This window comes from Corythoichthys intestinalis, chromosome 9 (assembly GCF_030265065.1).
Source record: "Corythoichthys intestinalis isolate RoL2023-P3 chromosome 9, ASM3026506v1, whole genome shotgun sequence".
Lineage (NCBI taxonomy): Eukaryota > Metazoa > Chordata > Actinopteri > Syngnathiformes > Syngnathidae > Corythoichthys > Corythoichthys intestinalis.
This window is the reverse complement of record NC_080403.1, coordinates 49,254,556-49,264,873: the sequence shown is the minus strand read 5'-3', so window position 1 is coordinate 49,264,873 and position 10,318 is coordinate 49,254,556. Positions and strand designations below refer to the sequence as shown.

Here is a 10,318-nt window from a genome sequence, read left to right as displayed (position 1 = left end):
GTGACACATTTTTTAATAAATTATTTGCCGCTGTTATCGGGATATTTTTGATTACCCTACCTTAAGCCTAAACTAAAGACTTTGGATGAGTGTAACATATTATGTCTGTAACATTAAATACAATTAGAAAACGATTTAATTAATATATATATATCAAAAAAAAGGAATAGCCGATATTTTGAAAATGACATCTCTAATTACTGTTTATAGCAAATGAAGAAAATATGTCTAAATTGTCAGTTATTACTGTTGATGACTTCCATCTTGTTTTTAGTGACCCAAGCCTTGGAAATCTTCCAACGCCAAGACGATGAAAAAGTCAAAGGTGACCGATCAAACTGCCACCGAGCAGAAGGGTGAGTACACAACAGAAAACATCTCCAGACAGATCCGTCATAGTTGATGGTGTGGAATTAGTATTTATTTTCAACAGTCACAGGATCTGATCACGTAAGGACAAAACTAAAAAAGTACAAAAGTCATGAACGATAAAGGTGCCTTTTCTAAAGTGTCTTTTTTGAGGAACCAGCAGCATTTTTTCCACCAATGAGGACGATTCCAAAGAAAAGATGTCAAAGCATAATCTTGTTTCCCTCCTGAAATGAAGACCAATCGCAAGAAGCCTTTTTTGGCTGTTTCGAAAAGAAGATCCAAGAAATTTATGCAGTAAAACTCTTTTCACAATGCGAGAAAATCACCAGAAAAGACGTAATTTCATCCTCATCTGCTGCTCTTAATAAGGACGCTGAAAGCAAAAAGTCATCATGGCAGGGGAGCGCAATTCCCCGCGAGGTGAATGACTGTTGGCGTGTAGAAGGAAAAAAACGGAATGAGACTGAAATTACCCCGATAGAAATGGCTTTTTACCAAAAAGTAAGTCGTTTTCTCTCAAGCACAGTCAAGAAATCATCCCGTGTGGTCTTGAACATCGCATTCATCCAAATCCATCCGCTGACACCATGTTCATTATTTTGTGACTAACCAGTGTGCGTCTGAGGTCTTTGAATAGCGTGTTGGATTTCTGTGCCTCCCATTCTATTGTGTTGTTTCTGTCCAAAATCCTGCCAAAGCTCCACCGTGCGGTGGTTGCTTCTGCCGGGATTCGTATTAAACTGTCCTGTTCCTTTTCCTGTGCTCCCATTGCGTGTTAAATCAACGGTTCTGAAGGAGTTCACCTGTGCAACAAAGGTATGCAGCGTGCGTGGAAGGTGGAAATTCCACAAACAATTCACTCTGTGTAAGCGCATGACTACCTGTTGGTCGGTCGCATGCACGACGTGGGCTTGAATATGTAGGTTCATTCCTTCACGAATGAATGCAAACTAAAGGCTCACCTCTAACAGGGCACAATCGGCTGCTGTGCAGTGATGATTTGCATTTTTATCAGTTATCAGATTGTTGTTTGGTATTTTTGACAAATTTTAGTTAAGGGTCAAAGAGCAATCCAGTCTTTTTGTGGATTATTATGAACAAACTTTGCAGGAAAGAGGAAAGCTGTAAATCTAAAAAATGTAGGGAATTCCTCATAGATTCAACAATGTCAAACCAAGGTTTAGGAGTCGACCTAGAAGACTGAGGTATGGTTAGGTTAATTTATGCTTAATCAACGCAAGATGTTATTTCTTTTGACTAGGGCTATCAGAATTAAATCTTCTTAGAATTGATTGTCCAATTGCTTGTTCTCATTGACTTACAGCAGTGGTCTCCAACCCGGTCTTCAAAGGCCCGCTGTGGGAGCAAGATTTCATTCCAACCAGACAAATGACAACACTTTTTCACCAATCTGGTGTTTTACAAGTGCAATCAGTTGATTGCAGTCAGGTGCTGCTTGTTTTAGCAGAATCCTCATTAGTTCAACGATCTGTGCTAGATCGGCAGAAACAAAAACCACAACCCGCAGAGGGCCTTTGAGGACCAGGTTGGAAACCACCGACTTACAGTATATATTAATTGAGTTCCTAATTATATTCTAATTCACTGAAATAAATCTGTGCTATATATCAGTGATCCCCAACCACCGGGTCTGGGACCCGTACCGGTCCATAGTGCATTTGCTACCGGGCCGCAGAGAAATAATAAATCATTTGTTAACGACCGCAAGCTGGCCTGTGCCTCTTGACACATCAATATGCCTGTCTACTCTATTGACTAATCCGAGTACAGATTTGTGTAAATTGCCATTTAGTGGTTGGCCGCCATTACTGGGATGTTTGCACACCGATAGTAGCCCAATGTCAGTCAATGAAAACAGTAAAGATAGCTGCTGTTGGCTTTGTGTTACAGGCTGCGACGTCTTTGGACAACTTTTTTAAGGGTGAAGGGGATAGTTACCTTTCTCGCAGACATCGTATAACTGTTTGCATTAGTCTAACACATTCACAATAGTAAAGCATTTAACCATAGTTTAAGGAGACGTTACTTCATAACCTTTGACACAGTAAAGTGTACCAGCTAATCAGCCCTCGCCTGATCAGCGAAGAAAGGACGTCACCATCTCTTCGGTGGGGTCAGAACTAGGGTTGTTCCGATCATGTTTTTTTGCTCCCGATCCGATCCTGATCGCTTTAGTTCAAGTATCTGCCGATCCCGATATTTCCCGATCCGATTGCTTTTTTTTTTTGCTCCCGATTCAATTCCAATCATTCCCGATACTTTTTCCCGATCATATACATTTTGGCAATGCATTAAGAAAAAAATGAATAAAACTCGGACGAATATATATATTCAACATACAGTACATAAGTACTGTATTTGTTTATTATGACAATAAATATTCAAGATGGCATTTACATTATTAACATTCTTTCTGTGAGAGGGATCCACGGATAGAAAGACTTGTGACTTTGTATATTGTGACTAAATATTGCCATCTAGTGTATTTGTTGAGCTTTCAGTAAATGATACTGCAGCCATGCCCCAATGTATGGTAGGAAGTGGACCCATGATGGGAAGTGGAACCATGACTGTGCGTAGTGCTAGCAATTCATATATCTTCTCTGCGTTGGGAAATAAAATAAGGTGTTAAGAAAAAGATCAAATGCGACCCTGCTTCCCCACATTAGCCACGTTTACATGCTGACTTTTATTCATACCGATTCAAATCATTCCGAATGGAAATTTCAGATCAGCTATTTACATGTCACTTCATCTATTCCAATCCAGCGTTTGCATGTGTCTGCCTTTATTCCGAAAGGACGTTTGACAACTGCCGTCTGACATGCGCAGATTAATCAAAACAAAGTGTCACGTTGCAAAACATGGAGATCGATCGTCAGAGTGCTGCTGTTTTAACTTTAACCCACTTGTTGTGTTTGTGGGGTCGTATCCGCTTCTGTTGTTTTGCTCTTTTGCCTTGTAGTAGCCGATTGTCAGCGTTTTCCACCGGTTTCTAATCTCGTCAACGTTCCGGTCTATTCCGGCTTCGTGTAACCTCTCGTGAACTTTTTTAAATAGTTCACTGTTCCTCGTTTTACGCCCGTCTAAGCGAGCAATTATATTCAATTCTTTTATAGTTTGAATTAAATACAATCTTTCCGCCGGACTCCAATTAGGTGCGCTGTGCTTGGAAGCCATGTTGCAAGTGACGTTACTTACGTCACCAAGTGACGTCACCATGTCAGTACGGAGCATGCGCAGAAAGAACGCAACCAGACACCATTCCGCTTCCCTCTTTACATGATATAATTTTACTTCTAATCGGTTTGGGAAAAGGACTATTCCAACCCTGTGAATCGGAATGAAATTCCATTCGGTTTGGGCCTGTTCATTCCGAATGAGGTGTTTATATGGAACACATTTATTCGGTTTGAACATCTAAACTGATTGTAATTGGAATATTTGGCTCCATGTAAACGTGGCAATTGCTTCCCATGATATTTCTAATCATAGGGAGAGGGATTGTATGGCTTTAGCCAATTAAAATAAGCCTCCAAAGGCTGCCAAAATTCACTCTACTTATTTTATTCTGCCTTTCATCTCTCTATATAGGTAAAATGGCGCCATTACAGATTGAGCGCGATATGCGTGAGTGGGTCGTGCATTGCATGCATTAATTGCATTACATTTTTTAACATGATACATTTTAAAAAACTTATTACCGCAATTATTGGGATAAATTTGATAACCCTACCTTAAGCCTAAAGACTCTGGATGAGTGTAACATATTATGTCTGTAACGTTAAATACAATTAGAAAATGATTTAATAAAAATATATACTCTATATATATTAAAAAAAGGCATGGCCGATATTTTTTTGCCAATTCCGATACTTTGAAAATGACGTGATCGGACCCGATCGCAGAACGCCCCCGCCCTACTAAGACAACAAGTTGATAGCTCGGCGCCTTAGACGTCAAGACATGTCTCAGTTGCCGGGGCAACCACGTCCCAGCCACGAAAGATGACACACGAACTTGACCGCTCAAACCTGCCACAGAAAGATTATCCCAAGACAACACCCAGGCACGCCTTCCACCCCGCCCCTTCCACTGCAGTTTTCAAAAGACTTAACATTTAACTGTCGCTTCTCGGGGATATTTCGATGTGTCCATTGTTTTGCTGACCCTGGATCCAGCATTGCCTCTCCATCGGCTGTTTGTGCTAGGGTTGGGCATCGAGCATTGAGCATCGATGGGACCCGGTTTTAACACTCCGGTTCTCCCGGAACCGTTTGAATTTTTCTAACTCGGCTGAGTTAGATCATATCAAGAGAAGCAATATGACAGACTTGCTGGCAGTAGCAAACAGCCGCCATCTTAAAGCAGTAGACGCCTCCGTTAAACAGTATTAAAAGGATTTTTGTTTTGGAATCTGTCGTGTTGCTTATTTAGAAAGAAGCAGCCATATGAAGCATTCGATTACTTTTTTTAATGAACTCGTAGCAGTGAAAACATAGCATCACATCACAAAGAATCCTAGCCAGACGCTCTCATCTCTTCTTTTCCACATTATACGTACACACTCCTACAGCGCCACTCACTGGCCTAGCTGGTATTTTCACAACATAAACATTGCATGTGTCTGTAAACACAACAGAATCGGTTTTAAAAATAAGGAAACCTTATGTTGTTTGCTGCATCTACATCAAATTATAATCAACAGAAGAATTTATACTAATACTTCGTTTAGCTCCCTGCTAAGGTACATGTATGGTAAAAGAATATAAGTAAATGTTTTCTCCGTGAGCTTTTGAAAAACAAACATCTTTGTGCAAGTGCACTCCTGTGGAAAGTAACTTCAATACATTCGAGTTCAAAGGTTGATATTTATATTCAGGTTAGAAAATTACCCTGTGAGAAGATCATATGATTTATAAATAATATAAATTTGACCCTGCCTCTTAAAAGAATCGGAATCGAGAATCGTTCTGAACCGGAATCGAAACATGGAACCGGAATTGGAATCGTTTAATTTAAAACAATGCCCAATCCTAGTTTTTGCCTTGCTTTTTGATCTCTGTCGACGAATAAATTGTCAACCTGTTCTCGGTGAGCTTTCTTTCAACCGTCTGTCAGTACAAAGGGTTAACGCTGGAGTGAACGCGCGGAGTTTGGCCTTCCCGGCCGACTTGCTGGGGCTGCGCCAGCGGAACGCCTACTGGTTCGGCTGTCGCGGTTCTGGCGGCTTGGCCGGAAGGCCGAATTCCTTCAAGGGGAAAAGGCCCACCAACTGAGCCAGAAGAGGAGCCTATAACCAAGTCCATTCTGCATAATATGTAGCTAAAAGCTAGCAAATCAGGCAACAAACGCAAAAACACTGAGAGCATCATACTTCATGGCAAACCGTATTGCCAAAGCGAGGAAACCTTTCACGATTGGAGAAAAACTCCTAATGCCCGTGACCAAGGATATTTGCTGTCAAGTTTTAGGAGAGAACGCTGTTTAAAAAGGTTTATTCAGCGTATGTTGAGTTACATTTTCCCTGCACTTAATGTTAGTTTTTAGCCCCGTCGTGTTATTTTATATCCACTGTAATTTTCTGCCACACATTGCCGCTCCGTGAAAATAAAGGCCCACATAACACCCGTTTGTGGTGCAAAAAAAGGTTGGCGACCACTGCTGTATATCACTCTCTGATGAAATCTGCTATTGATATAATATTAAGATAACCATTCCAACTGTACAGCCATGACCAAATTTCCTCCAGGGATTAATACAGTTTTTTTTTATTCTGCTACCTGTGTGAGCCTTTGAAACCCTACAAAGTTCCACATTTAAGGAGTGAATCTGCAGTGCATATATGATCCAGCAGCTACACTACTTGATATTTCAAGAATCTGATATAAGTCAGACTAAACTGCTTTGGGCTAAAGCAACTTGTGTTGTGAACTTGTATTGCAATTAATTGTTGTGGCTATGACTCACACAATCAATACTTGGCTTCAGCGTAGAGGTTTATATCAACAGGCCGACATATATTTTCTTGGAAATATATATCCCTTTGCCACATGATTTCTCCCTGTCCTATTTCAAATCACAGCGTGCTAAATGCTAATCGTCTATAAGCTATAATGCTGTAGCAATTGTACTGTATGACTGACTTTAATAGACTTCTACAATGTTTCCCAACCATAATTTAGTCTAGACATGAGAAAAATGACAGCACAACACCAAATTGTCACAAATATATACAGTGGTACCTCCATACAGGATCCTTTCAACATCCGATGTAAAATTTGACTCGTCATTTGTCTCGACATATGACGACATGCTCGAAATACGATTTATGACGACGTCGCAATTTAGTTGTTTTTCCGCAAGACGGATGCACGGCGGATTTTCTTGTGAGGGAATTCAACATGGGTCCCAAGAAGGTTAGTGCAGTCGGTGAAAAAAGGGAATATGGTGACGCCTACCACTGAAATAAAGAACTAAATGATAGAAAAACATGAGTGTTTTGTGTGTATGAGTAAACTGACTTGACAATATAGACGGTCACCTCTGACTTTCATTCGGCAGTCTCTATAAGTTTTGGTGAAGATAAAAACGTTTTATTTCAGATTTATTATTATTATTGTAACACTCACAAGGAAGTCGCCAGCTTCGTCAGGTTTTTAATCAATTATTTCAGAACTTGTGCAACACAACTCAGCTACTGTCCACCATAGCCGATGCCAACAACATGGGAAAAAAAGGAAAAACTTCCCACTCTACCGCAACTCTCTCTCTCTCTCGTCAGTCATACGGTGCATTCAGGAACAGCATGCAAAACACAACCTCAACATTAAGACCCGATTATTATTGTTACGTTAACGTCCACTAGGAAGTCACCAGCTTCGTCAGGTTTTTAGTCATTTATTTCACAACTTGGGCACACAACACGGCTACTGTCTGCCATAGCCGACACTAACAAAAACATGAAAAAAAGGAAAAACTCACTCACTCTCTCGTCAGTCATACGGTGCATTCAGGAACAGCATGCAAAACACAACCGCAACATTAGGACCCGATTATTATTATTATTATTGTAACGTCCACCAGGAAGTCGGCAGCTTCGTCAGGTTTTTAATCATTTATTTCAGAACTTGTGCACACAACACGGCTACTGTCCGCCATAGCCGACACTAACAACAACATGAAAAAAAGGAAAAACTCACTCTCTCTCGTCAGTCATATGGTGCATTCAGGAACAGCATGCAAAACACAACCACAACATTAAGACCTGATTCGTTACATAATTATTATATTACTATTATTCTGATTTGTATTTATAATTTATTGGTTTTGCTATGTGTACTAGTACCAGCAGTATTTACTAAAGATGTAGTCAGAGGTGGGTACTGTAGCCATAAATTTTACTCTTGTAAAAGTAATATACTTAAAAATAATATTACTCAAGTAAAAGTAGTGATCCACAAAATGTACCCAAGTACAAGTAATAAAGTATCCAGTAAAAAGATTACTCTAGTGATGAGTAACATTGTGAGTGCTTATTTTTTGTTTGATTTTTTTTGTAAAACAATGACATTTTCTTTCTCTCAGCACAAAGTTATCTATATGAACTGTTATTATAATGATACTGTACAATAACCCATTACATAACCACATTAAGCCAAAGAAATAAAATAAATAAATGAATAAATTATTGAAGTCCAGCTGTAGGAAGAAAAAAAAGACAGAAATTAAGAATTATCAGCCCAAAGAGCATGAGTTCCCTCTAGGGGAGAAAATAGTTCCTAGTTTGAAAAGTGAATAGTTCCTTCATAGTTACTATCATGAAATCTAAAGGATCATATCTCTGGTACCAAATAAAAACTGTGAGAGAAGTTTAAATCCGCACTTTCGAGTCCGGTTAAGGGCAGCGCTCGATGTCAAATACTTCACTTTTTACAGCGCTTTAAATACGTCACGTGATTGAACAGGCTGATTAGTGTCATGGAGTCATGTGATTATTGTTGCGACGTCTCATTTATTAAAATTAGTAGAGCTACTTTTGGCATCGCTGTCAAAAACCAAAAACAAAATATGTAGAATAAAGATGAAAAATGTAACAACTCTTGTGCAGTCCAAAATAGTGTTTTTTTCTTTACAAATCTACTCAAGTAAAAGTAAAAAGTATGGCGAAATAAAACTACTCTTAGAAGTACATTTTTCAAAACATTAGTCAAAGTAAATGTAACGAAGTACATGTAACGCGTTACTACCAACCTCTGGATGTAGCATAGGTTTTTGGGCTGTGGAACGAATTAATCACATTTTAATGTATTGTTATGGGAAAATCCTGACCATTTCGATTTACAAACCAGGTCCTGGATTGGAATGAATTAAATTTGTACAGTGTATCACAAAAGTGAGTACACCCCTCGCATTTGTGCAGATATTTAAGTATATCTTTTCATGGGACAACACTGACAAATTGACACTTTGACACAATGAAAATTAGTCTGTGTGCAGCTTATATAATAGAGTTAATTTATTTTCCCCTCAAAATACAGCCATTAATATCTAAACCCCTGGCAACAAAAGTGAGTACACCGCATGGGAACTACAGTTGTGGTCAAAAGTTTACATGCACTTGTGAAGAACATAATGTCATGGCTCTCTTGAGTTTCCAGTTATTTCTACAACTCTGATTTTTCTCTGATAGAGTGATTGGAACAGATACTTCTTTGTCACAAAAAACATTCATGAAGTTTGGTTCTTTTATGACTTTATTATGGGTGAACAGAAAAAAGTGATCAAATCTGCTGGGTCAAAAATATACATACAGCAGCGCTAATATTTGGTAACATGTCCCTTGGCCATTTTCACTTCAATTACAATTAATCACAAGCTTCTGGTTGAATCTTTCATCACTCCTCTTGACAGAATTGGTGCAGTTCAGTTTGATGGCTTTCTGACATGGACTTGTTTCTTCAGCATTGCCCACAAGTTTAAGTCAGGACTTTGGGAAGGCCATTCGAAAACCTTAATTCTAGCCTAATTTAGCCATTCCATTACCACTTTTGATGTGTGTTTGGGGTCATTGTCCTGTTGGAACACCCAACTGCGCCCAAGACCCAATCTTCGGGCTGATGACGTTAGGTTATCTTGAAGAATTTGAAGATAATCCTCCTTCTTCATTATCCCATTTACTCTCTGTAAAGCACCAGTTCCATTGGCAGCAAAACAGCCCCACAGCATAATACTACCACCACCGTGCTTGATGGTAGGCATGGTGTACTTGGGGTTAAAGGCCTCACCTTTTCTCCTCCAAACATTTTGCTGGGCATTGTGGCCAAACAGCTCGATTTTTGTTTCGTCTGACCACAGAACTTTCCTCCAGAAGGTCTTATCTTTGTCCATGTGATCAGCAGCAAACTTCAGTCGAGCCTTAAGGTGCCGCTTTTGGAGCAAGGGCTTCCTTCTTGCACGGCAGCCTCTCAGTCCATGGAGATGCAAAACACGCTTGACTGTGGACACTGACACCTGTGTTCCAGCAGCTTCTAATTCTTGGCAGATCTGCTTTTTGGTGATTCTTTCAGCAGCAGGTGATAGCTTGCGTTTTCTTCCTGATCGTGGCAGTGACAAAACAGTGCCATGCACTTTATACTTACAAACAATTGTTTGCACTGTTGCTCTTGGGACCTGCAGCTGCTTTGAAATGGCTTCAAGTGACTTTCCTGACTTGTTCAAGTCAATGATTGATCAAGTCAATAATCACTCATAAGAAATTGCTAATTCGTGTTGCTGTATGTATATTTTTGACCCAGCAGATTTGATCACTTTTTCTGTTAACCCATAATAAAGTCATAAAAGAACCAAACTTCATGAATGTTTTTTGTGACAGAGAAGTATCTGTTCCAATCACTCTATCGGAGAAAAATCAGAGTTGTAGAAA

General features: G+C 39.6%; 1 pseudogene; it reads left to right on the top strand.

Annotated features, from left to right (window-relative positions):
- The first annotated feature begins 299 nt into the window (after positions 1–299).
- The window catches only part of LOC130921950 (immunoglobulin-like and fibronectin type III domain-containing protein 1), a 76,746-nt pseudogene continuing 66,727 nt past the window's right edge, over positions 300–10,318 (top strand).